Source organism: Eumetopias jubatus, unplaced genomic scaffold, assembly GCF_037043125.1.
Source record: "Eumetopias jubatus isolate StellerSeaLion01/CBP00866 unplaced genomic scaffold, mEumJub1_p1.0 scaffold_7, whole genome shotgun sequence".
Lineage (NCBI taxonomy): Eukaryota > Metazoa > Chordata > Mammalia > Carnivora > Otariidae > Eumetopias > Eumetopias jubatus.
The window spans coordinates 100,775,688-100,792,688 of record NW_028274813.1 but is presented as its reverse complement, the minus strand read 5'-3'; the positions used below and the strand labels follow the sequence as shown (position 1 = coordinate 100,792,688).

The window sequence follows — 17,001 nt, the reverse complement described above, 5'->3', positions numbered from 1 at the left end:
ATTTGCCTCTATTTAGAACACATTCCATGGTCCCTTGCTTGCTTTGCCTTACTATAAATAACCAGCCAAGCACTGATAAATTCAGAGATGGTAACACAATTTGTTTATTTGGCACAAAAACATGTTACACAAGTTCAGAGATGAAAGAATTACTTTTTCCTCTCTTCTCTCATCCTCCACCTACTGCTCTACCAGGAACTCCTCCCTTAACATTAGTCTTTGCATTAAGACATTGCCTCCATGCAAACATATTAATTGGGAGGGGTGGTTCTAATTAATCTCTTAGCGTACTTTATAGCCATTTATCATTTCTTTGAAAGAGAATGTGGCTCTTAAAGAATGGGGATGTGGGATGTGAGGGTTTTTTTTTCCTTTTACTGTTTTTATTTTGCACTAGAAACAACGACAACCAGTAATATACTGATTTTCTTCATATTAGTATGGATTTTAGGAAATTATTGCTTTTTCCCCCCCTGGAGAACTAACCTATAGACAAAAAAAGAAGTAGTACCACATTGTAAAATCTGTAAATCCCAGAAGTCAACAGCTTGAAGACAATCCCCAGGGGAGGGAAGAACACAAGTGTCATGAGATATGAGACAAGCATATATAGGGAAAGCATGCTAAGGGAGTGACTGTTTCAACGCCACTCACCCAGACAATAGGTACTCTTTTTCTCCTGGCACCCTCTGTCACCAGCTTGAAGGGGTCATTTTTGGTCTATGGTCTGCAGAACCCTTTTCAACTGACACAGGAGTTGCTTTGAGGAGAGGTGCAATGAGAAAGTACGGATAATAATCAAAATCCAAACTCAGGGAAGAACACACAGTGAAAAGGAAACCCAGAAATGTCAGCATTTTGCTACTTGAACCAACTGCTTCCATTGGACCCAAGAGGGAGTCTGAAAAACATCTGAGAGTTCAAATCAGCATATATCTCATGTCCCTACAAACCCTAGAGGGTTACTTTGCTGACTCGATGGTGATCAGCTTATGCCCTGAAGCAACAGAGATGGGTACCAAGACTGCCAAAGTTAAAAAAAAAAAAAAAGGTGGAAATTGTGTTTCCTCAGAAATGAATTGGCTTTGAAACTGCCCGTTCTCCTGGTCTAGCAAGCCCTTTCTCCCACATTGCTGCAGGTTTTATTGCCTTACACTTGAAATAAAAAACCTCAAAAAAATTTGAGGTATGAGGACTGGGCAGTCCTGAGAGGACAGGGGGTCTGAAAGTGCAGTAGTCAGCACAGGCTGTGCTCCCCTTGTACCCCAAGAACCTATTTCTGAGCTGTCTGAAGTCCTTTGCAAGCCTGGTAACCACTCACTATCCCACTGGAGCAGCGTAAGAGAGTGTGAGCTCTTCAGTACTGCACAGATACGAAATGTCCATGAATTTAAAAAACAAAATCACTGTTATGTTGGGCTATTTCCCCCATCCCAGTTTTAGTAGGATATGGCTATGGCCATGCGGCTCCTAGGAGCTCTGAGACCATCTGGTTGGTGGGCACTGTCACCAGCACTTAAGTAGGGAATGTGCAGTAGGAACCCTGCACATTAGGGCTGTTAGCGTCTGCCCGTGGGCTGTAAATGAAGAGCTGGCTGCCTCCTCTTGGCTGGAGGGATCCTGTGGGGTGGGCATGGATCTCAGATTCAAACTGCAGGAGCTGCTGGCCCATGAAGCCAAAGCTGGGCTAGATCTTCACGAGGTAAGCCACACAGATGGTAGTTGAACGGGAGATCCCAGCCTCACAGGGGACCAGGATCCTGCTTCCCGTTTCACCGACATGGTCAGTGAAGTCCAGTGCTTCCTAAAAGTGGGAGCTAAGTCAGCCACGTGGCTGTCTCCTACCGGGATCCATTTATTGTGCACGTGGGTCATGCAGGCCTTGGATGTTCACCGCGAGACGTTCAGCAGGGCTGTGACGTGCAGGTGGGCGAGCAACTGGCACTTGGACACACCGTGGGCACTTCCAAGGTAGAGGACAGTAAGCTTTTCGGCCACAGCTGATGTCCAGCACAGGTTTTGCACACTGCTGAGCGTTCTCTCGTGAAGTGGGTTTTACACCCACGCAACAATCAAGACATTCCGAGTAGGAAGTCTCACGCGTCGCTTTGGGGAAGTACGCCTGCGAGCCAGCGGCCGACGGAGTGCCGAGTAGGGTGCCCGCAGGGCTGTCCTCACGCAGCGTCAAGCCGCCACGCAGCCGCCACGCAGCCGCCGTCCTCCAGACGCCCCGTTGGGCAGCACGGAGTGCGCAGACCCCGCGCCGCCGGCCGCCATCGTTCTGAGAGGAGGTTGGCTGGCAGCGAGAGGCACACGTTCAGGTCAGTTGAAGCCAGCTGGGCCGCTGTCGAGCGCTGCGAGGCGCGCGGGTGCCCGCGGCCGGGGTGCCGGCTGGGAGGCCCAGGAGGGCGAGCTGCGGGGCCGCAGCCACCCACGGGGTCCTTCCCGCCCCTTGCGTTGCCGCGCGTCGGAAGCCGGGCCGGGAGTCTTGAATGAGGTATGAGCGTAACAAAACGTGCAGCATAACTGCAAACTAAGTCGAAGTAAGACATTTGACTGGAAGGGCCAGTTAAGATGGGTCGTTAATATACTTCTGGTGTATTTTATAATGGAACTCTGGCTTAGATACCACAGGTTTCGAGGACTCCTCCTCAGAGATGAGTTAAGTATATCACCAGCACCCTCCCCCCCCCCCGCCTTTAAGAATCCAGGTGTGAGGGTGCCCAGTGGTTGCGCAGTGTCTGGAGGCAGCAAGTCCCTGGTGAGGAGGCCATGGGGCACTTAGGATGATTGGCTCATCCGCAGCACGGTTCTGTTTCCCTTGAACCCCATTGTGAGCCTGGGAGTTCACGTAAGCTGAATTCTTTCCCGGGAGTCTCCCCACTGCTCGATGGGTCTGCCCACCCCCCCCACCCCGGGAATAATACTATTTACCTCATAGGATTGTGATGATTAAATGACATAATTCAGGTGATGTCCCTAGCATAGTCCTTGGTATAGTGGAAGTATTTAATCAAATAAATCAATTTCAAATATAATCAGGTAGACGATATATAAATAATACCATACAATATTATTAGAGAGTTGTCTCTCAGAGACCCAGGAGAGGCTTTCCACTGTATGGTATTTGCACAGGGCAGTGGACTGTAGTTTCAGGGGTCCCAAGTGGCTTGTTGCCCTTCTGTGGCCTGTTTCCGTTTGGGAATTTCGCCTCCATGGTTCTCTTGGCTTTTTCTCTTGTCATATAGTTAGCTTGGAACGTGCCTCCTACTTCATTCCTTCCTGTCTGAAAACACATCACAAGACCTGACTATACAAGCCCATCTAGGAAGTGTACAGTGTTTGGATCTTAGTATAGATGAATTTATTTTATAGCTAACATCATTCACATTCTTGGCAGTGAGACAGGATCCCTCCCCCACTTTTTTCTTTCCTTCATGCTTCCATCAACTTTGGACCCTATCAAGTTGGTGAATATATGTTAGCTGATGTTGAGTAGGAAATGTTTTGTGATGGCCAGTCGCTCCTGTTGTGAAAATCATTTAACTTGATGACCTAACACAGATTGGTTTTTCTTTCTTTAATTTTAATTCCAGTAGAGTTAGTGTACAGTATTACGTTAGTATCAGGTGTACAATATAGTGATTCAGCAATCCCATACATTACTCATTGCTCATCAAGATAAGTGTACTCTTAATCTCCTTCACCTATATTATCCATTTCACATCCACCTCCACTCTGGCAACTACCAGTTTGTTCTCGAGAGTTAAGTCTGTTTTTTGGCTTGTCTCTTTTTTCTTTGTCCATTTATTTTGTTTCTTAAATTGAGTAAAATACGAGTGAAATCATATGGTAGTTGTCTTTCCTCTGACTAACTTATTTCACATACCATTATACCCTCTGGATCCATCTGTGTTGTTCCAAATGGCAAGATTGCATTTTTTTTATGGCTGAATAATATTCCATTGTATTTATATACCACATCTTCTTTATCCATTCATGTGTGGAGGGATGGTTAGGTTGCTTCCATATCTTGGCTATTGTAAATAATGCTGCAGTAAACATAGGGATACATTTATCTTTTTGAATTAGTGTTTTGTATTCTTTGGGTAAATACCCAGTAGTGGAATTACTGGATCATATAGTAATGCTATTTTTAAATTTTTGAGGAACCTCCATGCTGTCTTCCGTAGTGGCTGTAACAATTTGCATTCCTATGAACAGTGCAGTTTGGTTCCTCTCTCTCCACATCCTTGCCAACACTTGTTTCTTGTGTTTTTCATTTTAGCCATTCTGACAGGTGTGAGATGATATCTCATTTTGGTTTGAATTTGTATTTCCCTGATAATGAGTGATGGTGAGCATTTTTTCATGTGTCTGTTGGCCATCTGAATGTCTTCTTTGGAAAAATGCCTGTTCATGTCTTCTGCCCATTTTTGATTGGAGTGTGTGTGTGTTTGTTGAATTGTAGCAGTTTTTTATATATTTTGGGTAATAACCTTTATCAGATATGTAATTTGCAAATACCTTCTCTCATTTAGTAGTCTTTTTGTTTTGTGGATTATTCTTTTGCTGTGCAGGAGCTTTTAATTTTGATGTAGTCCCAGTAGTATATATTTGCTTTTGTTTCCCTTTCCTCAGGAGACATCTAGAAAAATGTTGCTAAGGCTATTATCAGAGAAAGTACTGCCTGTGCTCTCTCCTAGGATTTTTATGCTTTCAGGTCTCACATTTAGGTCTTTAATCCATTTTAAGTTTATTTTTGTGTATGGTGTAAGAAAGTGGTCCAGTTTCATTCTTTTGCATGTTGCCATCCTGTTTTCCCAACACCATTTGTTGAAGAGACTCTCTTTTTCCCATTGCGTATTCTTGCCTCCTTTGTCAAAGATCAAACCAGTTCCTTTAGGGAGAGGAGTTAAGGGCTTACTTTCTGGAAACATGTGACAATGACTGCAATTAAATAATGGTAGTAAAAGCTGTAGGAAATATCAAGCTGCCCAGATTCTGGGGAGTTTGGTACCACAAGATCAGAAAACATGGAAAAGGCCAGGAAGCCATCAGAGCGTGTTTTCTATTCTGCATGGACATGTTAAACCAGCATGGTGAATCTTAATTTTCAGAGGTACGTCTCAGGCTTGTTCTTGTGACCAAGTCCCTTTGAGTCACTACTGGGGACATCACATGTGTTATATATAATCCAGGAGCAGTTTTCTTGATTGAAACTTCTATAATCGTATGTGTACAGGTTCCGTGCCTCAAAAATGTATACATAAATTATTTATAGGAAATGATATCTACAGTGATGGTCCTTCTTGTACCTGTCCTCACCTCCTTTCCTGGAGCTGGCTCTTACTGAGGCTAGGTTGTAGAAGGAGGCCTGTGGAGGACTTCCCTGTTCGCTCAGTAACATATAAGAAGGTTTGCTAGTGGAAGTTAACCTTTTCCGAATATAGGGTTTGATTGCCTTTTAGTCCTCTCCATTTTCTCCATTCTCTGGACTTGTACATAGACAAGAGGATACTTGCTCCATGTATATCGAAGGAGAGCTATGGAGGGGTTTTGGGGAGAGAGAAGGGAGTGAAGGAGTAAAAGACAAGGAAGAGCAAAAGAAGGCAATAGGGCAAGGTGAAGAGAAGGGAGAGAGGACATCTTTTTCAGGGTGTCTGCACAGAGCTGGGGACTAAAAACCATTTGTATGAGCCCATGAGCCAAATTGAGGAAATTAGAGAAGAAACCCCCAAATCTCTCTCACCAGAAAGGCTTTCTATTAGTTAGAATATATTGCTTGAACATGGAGTAAGTAGCTGTTTGAATGTTTTTTCTGGAATTTATGTTGGTATTTGATAGGTTAAGATTAAGAATTTATTCTCTAATCCACAATAAGGGACTTGATGTAGAGATTTTGTACATTCTGAGGTTTGTTTTTTGTTTTTTAATGTAAATCAGTTTACTACCAGGACCTTTGTTTTGTCAATTAATCCACAGTAGCTAGCTAATAAGAGCAGTATTTTCTTGAACTTATTCTGTGCCAGGCACTGTGTTAAGTGTTTGATACAGCTTATGACATTTAATTTTATGGTATGCCTAAGAAGTAGGCTATCATGAGTCCATTTGACTTAGCTGAGGTTCAGAGAGGTTAAGCAACTTTCTCAAAGTTGTACAGCTAGTGAGAGACAGAGCCCAAATATCTTATTCTAATACCTTTGTTGGTAATCAGTGCACTCTGCTGCCTCTGCAGTAGAATTTTAATAAAAATGGAAGAAAAGTCCATCCATTAATTGTGTGTGTGTGTGTGTGAATTGGGAAAAGACTCAACCTTTTTTAAACTTAAACTTTTGATTTTAGGATAGTTTTAGATTTACAAAATTATTGTGAAATAATACAGAGTACCTGTATTCTCTATACCCAGTTTCTCTTTTTATTAACAACTTACATTAGAATGATGTGTTTGTCATAATAAATAAACCAACATTGATATATTATTATTAACTAAAGTCCATAGCTTATTCAGATTTCCTCTTACATCTTTCTTCTGTTCCAGGTTCCCAACTAGGATATCACACGACATTTAGTAGTCCTGTGGCAGTTTCTCAGACTTTTTTGTTTTTGGTTACCTTGACAGTTTTGAGGATTACTTGTCAGAAATTTTGTAGAATGTCACTCAGTTGGAACTTGTCTGATGTTTTTCTCATGATTAGGTTGGGTAATATATTTTTGGAGGAAGACTGCAGAGGTAAAATGCTATTTTTTTTCTTTCTTTTTTTTTTTTAAAGGTTTTATTTATTTATTTGACAGAGAGAGAGCGAGAGCAGGAACACAAGCAGGGGGAGTGGCAGAGGGAGAAGCAGGCTTCCCGCTGAGCAGGGAGCCCGATGCGGGGCTCGACCCCAGGACCCTGGGATCATGACCTGAGCTGAAGGCAGATGCTTAACCGACTGAGCCACCCAGGCACCCTAAAATGCTATTTTCATCATCTTATATCAAGGGTCATCCTGTCAACATGACTTATCACGGTTGATGTTAATGTTGATCATCTTGCTAAGGTAGGGTTTGTCAGGTTTCTCCCTGTAAAGTTATTCTTTTCTTCTGTTTCCATGCTGTCTCTTAAAGAGCTGGGAGTTATGTGCCACCTCTTTGAGGATAGAGTATCTACATAAGTAATTTGGAATTTGTCACAGTGGATTTGTCTCGTTTCCTTATTTATTTATTCTTATTATTATATAGTCATTAATTTATGTCAGTATGGATTCATGGATATTTATTTCATACTTTGGGTTATAATCCAATACAGCTTTATTTTATTGCTCAAATTGTTTTAGCTGTGGCTACTGGGAGGTCTTTCAGCTGGCTCCTGTGTCCCTGCAATACATCAGAATTTTTTTGGAGCACTTTCTTACTCTCTGGCACTACAAGATGATTCAGGATCATCTGGTGTATTTCCTGCTCCAGTCCTTGAATCTGCCATTTCTCCAAGCAGCCCTGGTTTCCTTCCCTGGAGAATTAGTATTAGAAACCAAGATATGCGCATAAGTGTGCTCATTGCTGTTGGAATGTCATTGCTTCTAGGTCCTCTCAGCTGGAAGAGCAAGGAAATATATGTGTGTATACTAACTTGTGTATGTACACATCTATACATTTTTCTATATGTAACCATCTGTATGTACATTAAACTAAACATGAGTTCATATTAGTATCTCCAGCTCTATTATTACATGGATCATTCTAACTTCCTTCCCTTGTTCATCTGTAAATGCTCACTCTAACAGTGAGAAATCTGGTTCCTGCCATTTACCATTCATTTACTTAATTGTTCAATTCTAGTATAGTTATAGCAATATGAGAATTTTTGATCCAAATCTCCAAGGAAAACAGCATTACCAACTGGAGTACAGTGCTGTGTGCAGTTCCTTTTTACTTTGGTGTTATAGATTCTACTTATTTCCAAAGTTGCTTGAGTCAGTACCATTTACCCCCACCCCCTTCAATGAGGTTCACACATTTGTAATATAGTTAATATAGTTGGTTTGTCACATTTTGTATTCCATTCTGGGATCCTCTGTCCTCCTAAGTAATTTTTTTCTAATTTTCATCTTGTTTACAGTAACACAGAGAAGAGTTTCAACACCCCCAGAATTCACTGCACTTCATCTACTCAACTTCACCTTCCTAGCTCCTGGCAACCACTGATCTGTTTACTAGTTTTATAGTTTTGCCTTTCCAGAATTTCATATAATTGAAATCATACAAGTAGGTAGCTTTTTCAGGCTGACTTCTTTCCTTTAGCAGTATGCATTTAAGAATTACCCATGTCTTTTCATGTCTTGATGGCTATTTCTTTTTATCACTGGGTAGTATTCCATTGTCTGGATGAACCACGGTTTATCCATTTACCTGTTAAAAAGGACGTGTTGATTGCTTCCAATCCATGCAGATATTTGTGGGAATATAAGTTTCAGCTCATTTAGATAAATACCTAGGAGTACAATTGCTGAGTCATATGGTGAGACTTTGTTTAATTTTGTAGGAAACAGCCAAACTGTCTTTTAAGATGGTGCACCATTTTGTATTCCCATCAGCAGTGAGTGAGTGTTTCTGTTGCTCTGTATCTTTGCCAGCATTTGGTGGTGTCAGTTTTTTGGATATAGTCATTGTAATAGTTGTGTAGTAGTATCTTGTTTTTATTTGCGGTTCCCTAATGACAAATGATATTGAGCACATTTTCTGTGTTTGACGTCTGTATATCTTCTTTGGTGAGGTGTCCAGATCTTTGCCTGCTTTTTATTCTGCCTTTTTTTAAATTGTTGGCTTTTAGGGTTCTTTCATATTTTGGATATATTACAGTGTTTATATATATACTGCAAATATTTTCTTTCAGTCCATCTTCTCATTTTCTTTCCAGTCTTCCAGGCTTGTCTTTTCATTTTCTTAACAGTGTCTTTCACAGAGCAGAAGTTTTAATTTTAATGAAGTCCAACTTACCAATTTTTTCTTTCGTAGACGGTGCTATTGATGTTGTATTTGAAAACTCATTACCAAACCCAAGGTCATGTAGATTTTCTCTTATGTTTTCTTCAAGAAGTTTTTATATTTTTTCCATTTCACATTTAGGCCTATGATCCATTCTGAGTCAGTTTTTATGTAAGGTGTAATGTCTGTGTCCAGGTTCATCTTTCTTGTATATGGACATTCAGTTGTCCTAGGACCATTTGTTGGAAAGCCAACATATATTTTATTAGAAAAACATTTCTGTCCAGTTTGGGGAACTAGAGTGCTGTGGAGGCAGGCTTTGAAAACTCTGGCCTAGTCGCTGAAGTCTTCCTGTAACCTCCATATGCCGTTTTCTTTTCACCCATCTTCCTGTCAAATCAAATGCTGCCTGCTGCCTACTGAAGATAACTACAAAGACTGTTATTTCAATGCACAAGAGAGGAATTGCTGTCTGCGTGTGTCAGAGACAGTAAAGTCCCTTTGGGAGGGGAGTTTGTAGAGGAAGAGGCAGTGGTTGGAGAGCCTCTATTTTATCCTTGAAGATAGAAAACTCTTAAGATGGATAGGATTTAATTAACATACTTTTGAAGCAAACATCTCTTAGGAAAAATACAGAATTATGCAGTACATACCTACACCTGCATGTGTGTGAGTGCACACACACACGCACGCACGCACACATACAGCCTTTTTTCTAAAGCTTGGCATTCTTTAAGAGCACCATCAATACCCTTTTCCAGGTCTTGGAGAGAGCCAGACAGACGCTCTCCATCATCACATGCCCCATCCTCAGGGAAGTGAGGAGCAGATTTTCATAACTGTGATGTATGTTACAACATTAAATATGATAGCGTGTGAAATTAGCTACATACTTCACAATCCCGTTTATTTAGAGATGGTGTGAAAATCAGACGTACATTTATTATTTTGCTTGTGATGAATTGAAAAATGAAGAAGAATGCCATCTTGTGGGCATCTCTGTTACTATCACATCTCATCAGATCTTGGTGGAAGTCCATCAAACCTAGAGAACCGGTCTGTATAGGAACGCATCTCTGTCTAATGTATCAGCTGAGGGCAACTGATTAAAGACCTCTCTTAGTTCTTTTACCTCTATTGAATCATTCTATGGACTTTTATTTTCATAAATTACTAAAAGGTACTTCCTAATAACCTATAAAGTCAGTCATGGAGGGGTACTGACATTGGCATTTATAATAAAAAGTGGCATATTATCAGTTCCTTTACATACTCTCATTCCATTTTGTATAAGCAGTTTGGCTGACAAGCCTCCTAGTACATGAACCCACATGGAATGGGAATTTCAGAAATTTCCAGGGAGGATGTTTTGTATTCAGCATTATATTGAGTTTGGTTGTGGTTTTCAGTTGGTACTAGTCTTGTCTTAAAGAGTATGGTTGTTATTTATTTGTCAGTATGGGAAAAGAACCAGGACAGACCACTCAGTAATAAGACAGAAGTTTTAGTAGCAATTCAGGACCACTGAGTCAGATGGTGGACTCCAGACCAAGATAGGGAATTGGATGCTGGGAAGCTCTTTGGCAAGATGGAGCCAGGGAAGACAGATCATGTTACTTATTGCTGAGAGACCCCCTCCTAATTCCAGGTTTACTGTTTTGTTTTTTTTTTTACCGTGAGACCTTGGGCAGATCCCTTCATCTCACTGGGATTTTTTTCTTTTCAATCTGTGAAATGACAACTTTGAAATGTATATTCCCCAGTGTCTCTTCAAGGTCTGAAATTTGATGTATCAAAGAGGGCCACATTTCATTCAAACCCAGGTTTCCTGATTAAGGATGGGATTTATCACAAAGATACTTATTTTTTTTAATGTTTTATTTATTTATTTGACAGAGACACGGCGAGAGAGGGAACACAAGCAGGGGGAGTGGGAGAGGGAGAAGCAGGCTTCCCGCTAAGCAGGGAGCCTGATGCAGGGCTCAATCCCAGGACCCTGGGATCATGACCTGAGCTGAAGACAGATGCTTAACGACTGAGCCACTCAGGCGCCCCATGATACTTACTTTTACTGAAGCTTTTAAGGAGATATTCCGAAGCCATGGAAATAGTTTATATTTTACATTGTAACAAATTACATCAATACTTGAATATAATTACTCCTTCATTATTGTTCTCCTCACTTTGTTCCTATAACCCTTATATGATGAGGTATCAGAGAAAAGGCACACTCACTTCAAGTACTGAGGCTGCTGGGCCCTTGCTGCATTGGAGATATATTCTCCTTGTAGATGCATGCATTTGACATTGCAGCATTTTAAGACATCTCAGGCAGTGATGGGTGACATTATCCATCTAGCCTGCAGCTACTATATCAACCTCATGCTGTCAGTATCTGACAGTAGTGTTGATTCTAGGGAAAGAAACCATCCCTTCCATGGCCAGCTGAAGGACATTTGGGATGGGTGTCATTTCATGAAGACTTCTCTGTTTACCAGTTACTAAGGAACATTGCTTTGCATTTCTGTTTAACTGTGTGTGTATATTTTAAGAGTTCTCATAATTTAAGAACTCTCATACATTCCTGTTTGCTTAAGTGAATGCACTTTAAAATTTTCTGGGGGAAGAGGAGGGTCCAGAATCCAACAAGATAGTAGAAAGTTCAACCCTACATTGCATCTTATCTTTGTCAAAATTATGCTGCTGTGGGGGGGGGGGGCGGTGCCTGGGTGGCTCAGTTGGTTAAGCGTCTGCCTTCGGCTCAGGTCATGATCCCAGGCTCCTGGGATTGAGCCCCATGTCGGGCTCCCTGCTTAGCGGGGAGCCTGCTTCTCCCTCTCCCTCTGCCTGCCTCTCTGCCTACCTATGCCCTCTTTCTATCTCTCTGTCAAAGAAATAAATAGAATCTTTAAAAAAAATTATGCTGCTGTGGACTGCTAAATGTGCCCTTTAAAAAAAAAGTGTGGAACAGAAATCGTGCTGATGGCATTTTACCACAAGAGAGCGCTCTAACAAAACACCTCACAGCTCAAAAATCTACATCGGCCTCCTCAAACATTTACATGCTACAATTTCTAGCTAGTCTTGTGGCATAAAGCTCAATGTCACAAATATTGTTTCAAACTTTATGAAAAGAGATTTTTTTAAGAGTGTTGAGAGCTTGGGAAGTGAACCCTGAGCGTAAGTTAAACTACTTTGTTTACCTGGAGAGGCTTTACAATTCCTCCATCAATTTCCAAGAAGGGGGCAAAAGAGTTTAAAAACCTTTACTGTCTTTAATGACAGACCAAACAACACAAATTCAGAAACACTTTAGGAACATTTCCATTCCCATTTCCAAACTAGGTCTTTTATGGTTTATCTTCCCAAGAATTTGGAGTCTAGATATATGATTGAAAACAACAACAACAACAACAAAAGAAAACAACCAAACAAATCCATTCTCCAATCTAGATAGAACTGTCAGAGAAAGTGCTGTGTTACCTCTCCCAGAATACAGACAGTAGAGGAAGAAAGTAGGGGAAAGGCTATGTGATAGTCTTTGAAATAAATTAAAACACCTGGACTGCATTTCCCTAGTGGACAGATAATACTTGAGGGCATTATTGCCGACAATGAATATCCTTTACACTTAAACAATCTTTACTGATAATAAAATAATTAGAAAAATTTATGGGCATGTGTGCTATTACTAACATGGCTTTGCCTAAAGGAGATTCAGATGTTTATTCACCGATATTACAAGATTCTCCCTCCCCCCCTTTTCAGATAACATGTTTATACTTAAGCAGCACTTCTAAATTTTTAATAGAGATGAAGAGATTCCATTTAATTAGGTAGAGTGACTTGTTTATGTTCAGGTTATACATTTACGAGTTCTAATGAAGAACAGAAAATACCTATTGAGCAGCCTTTGAAGTTCCACTTGTTTAAGGATAATTGTAAACCCAGCTCAATGGAAACAGCATCTCAGTCAATCCAGTGATTGGAGAGTAGAGCATAAGGAGTGAAGTCTAGGTAAAATGATTGCACAAATCGCACATCGATCAATGTTCAAAGGGTTTTTTTTTCCTTCCCAAATCAAAGCTCTTCCATCTTACATTTGATTGGGTTATTGAAACTAGGTTATAGGAATAAATGTTAAGGATATAATAAGCATTTCTTAAAAAATCCCTCACCATTTATATAAATCCTTTCTCTATTTTTCTTTGAATTTTTACTTTTTATATTTTGTGTAGCCTATTTTATTTGCAAATTAGATAACTAAGCCATACTGCTGTCAAATGATTTTTCCACATTCATAAATCCTTTCTGAAAATAAGTTAATTTTTTCTTAAACTCTGACCTAAGGTAAAAAAAATCCAAATATTTGTGTGCCTCAGAGGTACTGCAAAAAGGCCACCTAAATTAATGAGGTTTCTTGAATTGGTGTATAGAAATGCATTACAAAGCTTAAGAAGTCCAAGAGTTTTCTCGTGATTTTTAAAGTGATATTAATGATCTATGGAATAAGAAATTGAGCTTTGTGTTATTACTGTAGGATTAGTCTTTATTTCCCGAAAGCTGGCCTATTTATGGGTATGTAGGATGGAATTAAAGTCTGAGAAGGTTAATTTTTTTTTAAGTTCTTTAGAAGGTCTATTTGCTATCACTTTTTGTAAGTTTCCCTTTTAGTTGTAGTTGCAATCTGCATTTGGAGTGAGTCCAGGAAGCTTGAATAATAATGTAATCCCTGGTGGAGCCTCTCTTAGGGAAGGGAGCAGGATCAATGAAATGCCGCGTACAGTTTCCTGACAGTATATTCATCTTGCTGTTATTGTGGCTGATGGATTGTAGCAGCGCGATTCCTAGGACTTGTGTTTGCCATTTTTAGTATACGTTTAATTTCACTGTGAAAAACAAAACCCCAGCATATAAAAGAAAGCCATCTCTAATTGAAAAGTAGTACCTTAAAAATACTCCTTGAAAGAAGATACTTGTCTTGTTGCATGTCACGGAGAATAGAGAACAGAAGAGGAAAGGAACCATTGCCCTTTGCTTAGCTTGCTGACGTACATTTTAGTAGTTGCACGTCCATTTTCTCTTTCTTCTGTGTGCTTGTCTAATTTATTTTCATAAGAAAACTCTGCTCCTCTTGTCTGGAGCCAGCATTAAGTAGCTGAAATCTTGAATGGTGTGGGTTTAAGATCAAACAAGACCTAATAAGGTGGGATTTGTTTTCTTATTGATCTTTTTGTTGGTTGGGTCCTGCTGACAAGCTGCAAAGTGATGGGGAGGTATTAGGGCAGCAGCTCTTCCGAGAAATGTGTTCTGGCCAGAGCGCCACCTTGAACTAGGAGAGCAAGAGACTTAAAACAAGGGGCTCATGGCTTGCAGAATGGAAGTGGGTCCAGGGCTATGTCCAGCAGCATAAATATTAAAAGCGGAAGATGCTAGCTGATTTATTTTTGTTTATTGTGTTTTAGGTTCTGGGAAGTTGGCTGATGTCCTTGATTAGAGTCGATCAACATACCTAATTCAGGCCTAATTTAAGAAACAAAAGCCTCCCAACTTTGTGGGAGACACTGGGAAGCAGGACAGGATACAATTCATGTAAGAAAAAAGCAAAGGAGTTTGGTATCTTTTTAATAAAGTTCACTTAGGAGTCAAAAAGACACAAAAACAAACTAAGTTATTTAAAGGAAGCTAAAGGAAATTAAAGTGAGCAAAAAAAAATTTAGTGAACAAACTAAACTCTCTGCTACCAAATGGAAAGAAGCAGGAGAAAAATGTTGTTTGGGGGGAGAAGGGACTGTTATTAAAAAATCATTTTGATCCAATCTTTCAGAAATAGAGAACTGAGTTAAGCACCCATTTTTGTGGTCTTACTCGGTAGCTTAATTGAACTAGAGGGCATTAAAATCTGTCTCCTGTCTTAGGGTAGATAATGCATAGTTGATGTTCCTATAGGACTAGAAGCACAGTGTTTTCATATTATTGGCAAAGAAGAAACTATGTCTATAGATTCTACCTTATTTTAGATAACCACTTCAGTCAGCTCAAGCATCAAGGATCATGTTCTGCTTCGGCCCACCTTTCAGTGTTGCAAAAATACAAGAGGGAAAAACACAACAGAAGGGAGTAGCCATTACAAGTGAGATGTTATCGAGGGCAGTGGAACTCCTCAAGAGCTGACTTCTGGAGGCTCTTTGGCAAGGTATTTACAAATGCAGTATTTCTGTCAATCTCCTCCCTTATTCCATTCTTTGCTCCTTTAATGGGCAAATTAGCCTTAGGTTCCTGTTAAAACTTTCATAAGAAAACTTATGTTTTCTTATGGAAGAGAATATATGTATGTGGTTATGACCAGGCACTACCAGGAGAAAGGTCAGTTGGAGAAGAATGTCCTCTTTGCAGGGGTGCTTTTTTTCCTTGGGGTGCAGCACTGAATGTAACCAGCTGCTTGAATATCACCTCTTTGCTTGGCCTCACTTTTAAGTGCAATCCTTCGTCATCAAAGGAAGAAGATATTCAAAATTATCCTAGTGAGAAGGAATATAGGATGCACCTAGTTATATTTGGGCAGAGGAGAACTTCCTTTGATAATGAAGATGGGAAGGAAATTAAAGGCCAGCTACTCCAAGCTTTTCATTTCTCAGATGGGTAAATTGAGACCCTTTGAAGCTCAATGAATTGTTCAAGACAATGTAAGGAGTTAGTGGTAGAATAATTTTACTCCTGCAGGGCACTTTTGAGGAGGAAGCTCAAGATGGGGGGAAATGGTTGTATTAAATGGTACAACTTTTTTCTGGTGGGCAATTTGGTAATAGGTATCAAGGTCTTTTAAAAATGTGCATAGCTGTGTGGCTCAGTTGGTTAAGCGTCCGACTGTTGATTTCTGCTCAGGTCATAATCTCAGGGTCCTGGAACTGAGCCCCATGTCAGGCTCTGCACTCAGCCAGGAATCTGTTTGAGGATTTCTCTCCCTCTGCCCCTCCCCATTGCTCACATGCTCTCTCTCTCAAATAAATAAATAAGTCTTTTAAAAAATGTGCATACCCGTTTGATCCAGCAATTCTACTTTCTAGGAAGTTATTCTGGAGAAATAATTGGACTAGTTTGAAAAGATAGGTGAATAAGAATGTCATAATGTTTATGATAACTCAAAAAAATTGTAAGCAGCTTAATATCTAGTAATAGAGAATAGTTAAGGAAATTATGAAACCTATAGTGAAATACTATACAGCCACTTAAAATGATAAGTTAGAGTTGCATTTAATACTCCAGAAATACATTTATATATATTTATTGATAAGTAAAAAACTCAAGTTACCATACTCTGTATAAAATGGCCTCATATCTTGTTTAGAAATAGATATATTAATTTAAAATCCAGAAGGCCGTGAAGCTTAAGTGTTAACAGTAGTTACTTCAGATGGTATTATTATAGGTTATATGTTTCTTTTTGCTTATCTTCATTTTATGGGGTTTTTTTTACGATTAATGTGTATTAGCTAATTAAAGGTAGTAATATAGTTATTATTTTGGAAGAACATTTTTTTCTTTAAATGTTGAATATTAAAAAAAGTAAAATAAATGTTGAATATTGTGGGGTGCCTGGATTGCTCAGTCAGGCATCTGACTCTTGGTTTCGGCTCAGGTCATGATCTTGGGGTCGTGAGATTGAGCCCAACATTGGACTCTGTACTCAGTGCAGAGTCTGCTGGAGATTCTCTCCCTCTCCTTCTGCCCCTCTCCCCACTCTTGCACATGTTCTCTCTCTCTCTCTCTCTCAAATAAATAAAATCTCTTTTAAAAATGTTGAATATTTCCCTTCCCAAGCTACAGTCCTAAAAGGAAAACGTTTTAAGATCTTGTGTGTAACTTTTTCACTATACTGACTACATTATATTGAAAAAAAAATTTTTTTTTATTTATTTGACAGAGAGAGACACAGTAAGAGAGGGAACACAAGCAGGGGGAGAGGGAGAGGGAGAAACAGGCTTCCTGCTGAGCAGAGAGCCCGATGTGGGGCTCGATCCCAGGATCCTGGGA

The 17,001-nt window shown here is 40.0% G+C and overlaps 1 pseudogene; it reads right to left on the bottom strand.

Moving 5' to 3' along the window:
- Positions 1–1,453: 1,453 nt before the first annotated feature.
- LOC114206323 (dual specificity protein phosphatase 5 pseudogene) lies at positions 1,454–6,568 on the bottom strand (annotated as a pseudogene).
- Between the last annotated feature and the right edge of the window lie 10,433 nt (positions 6,569–17,001).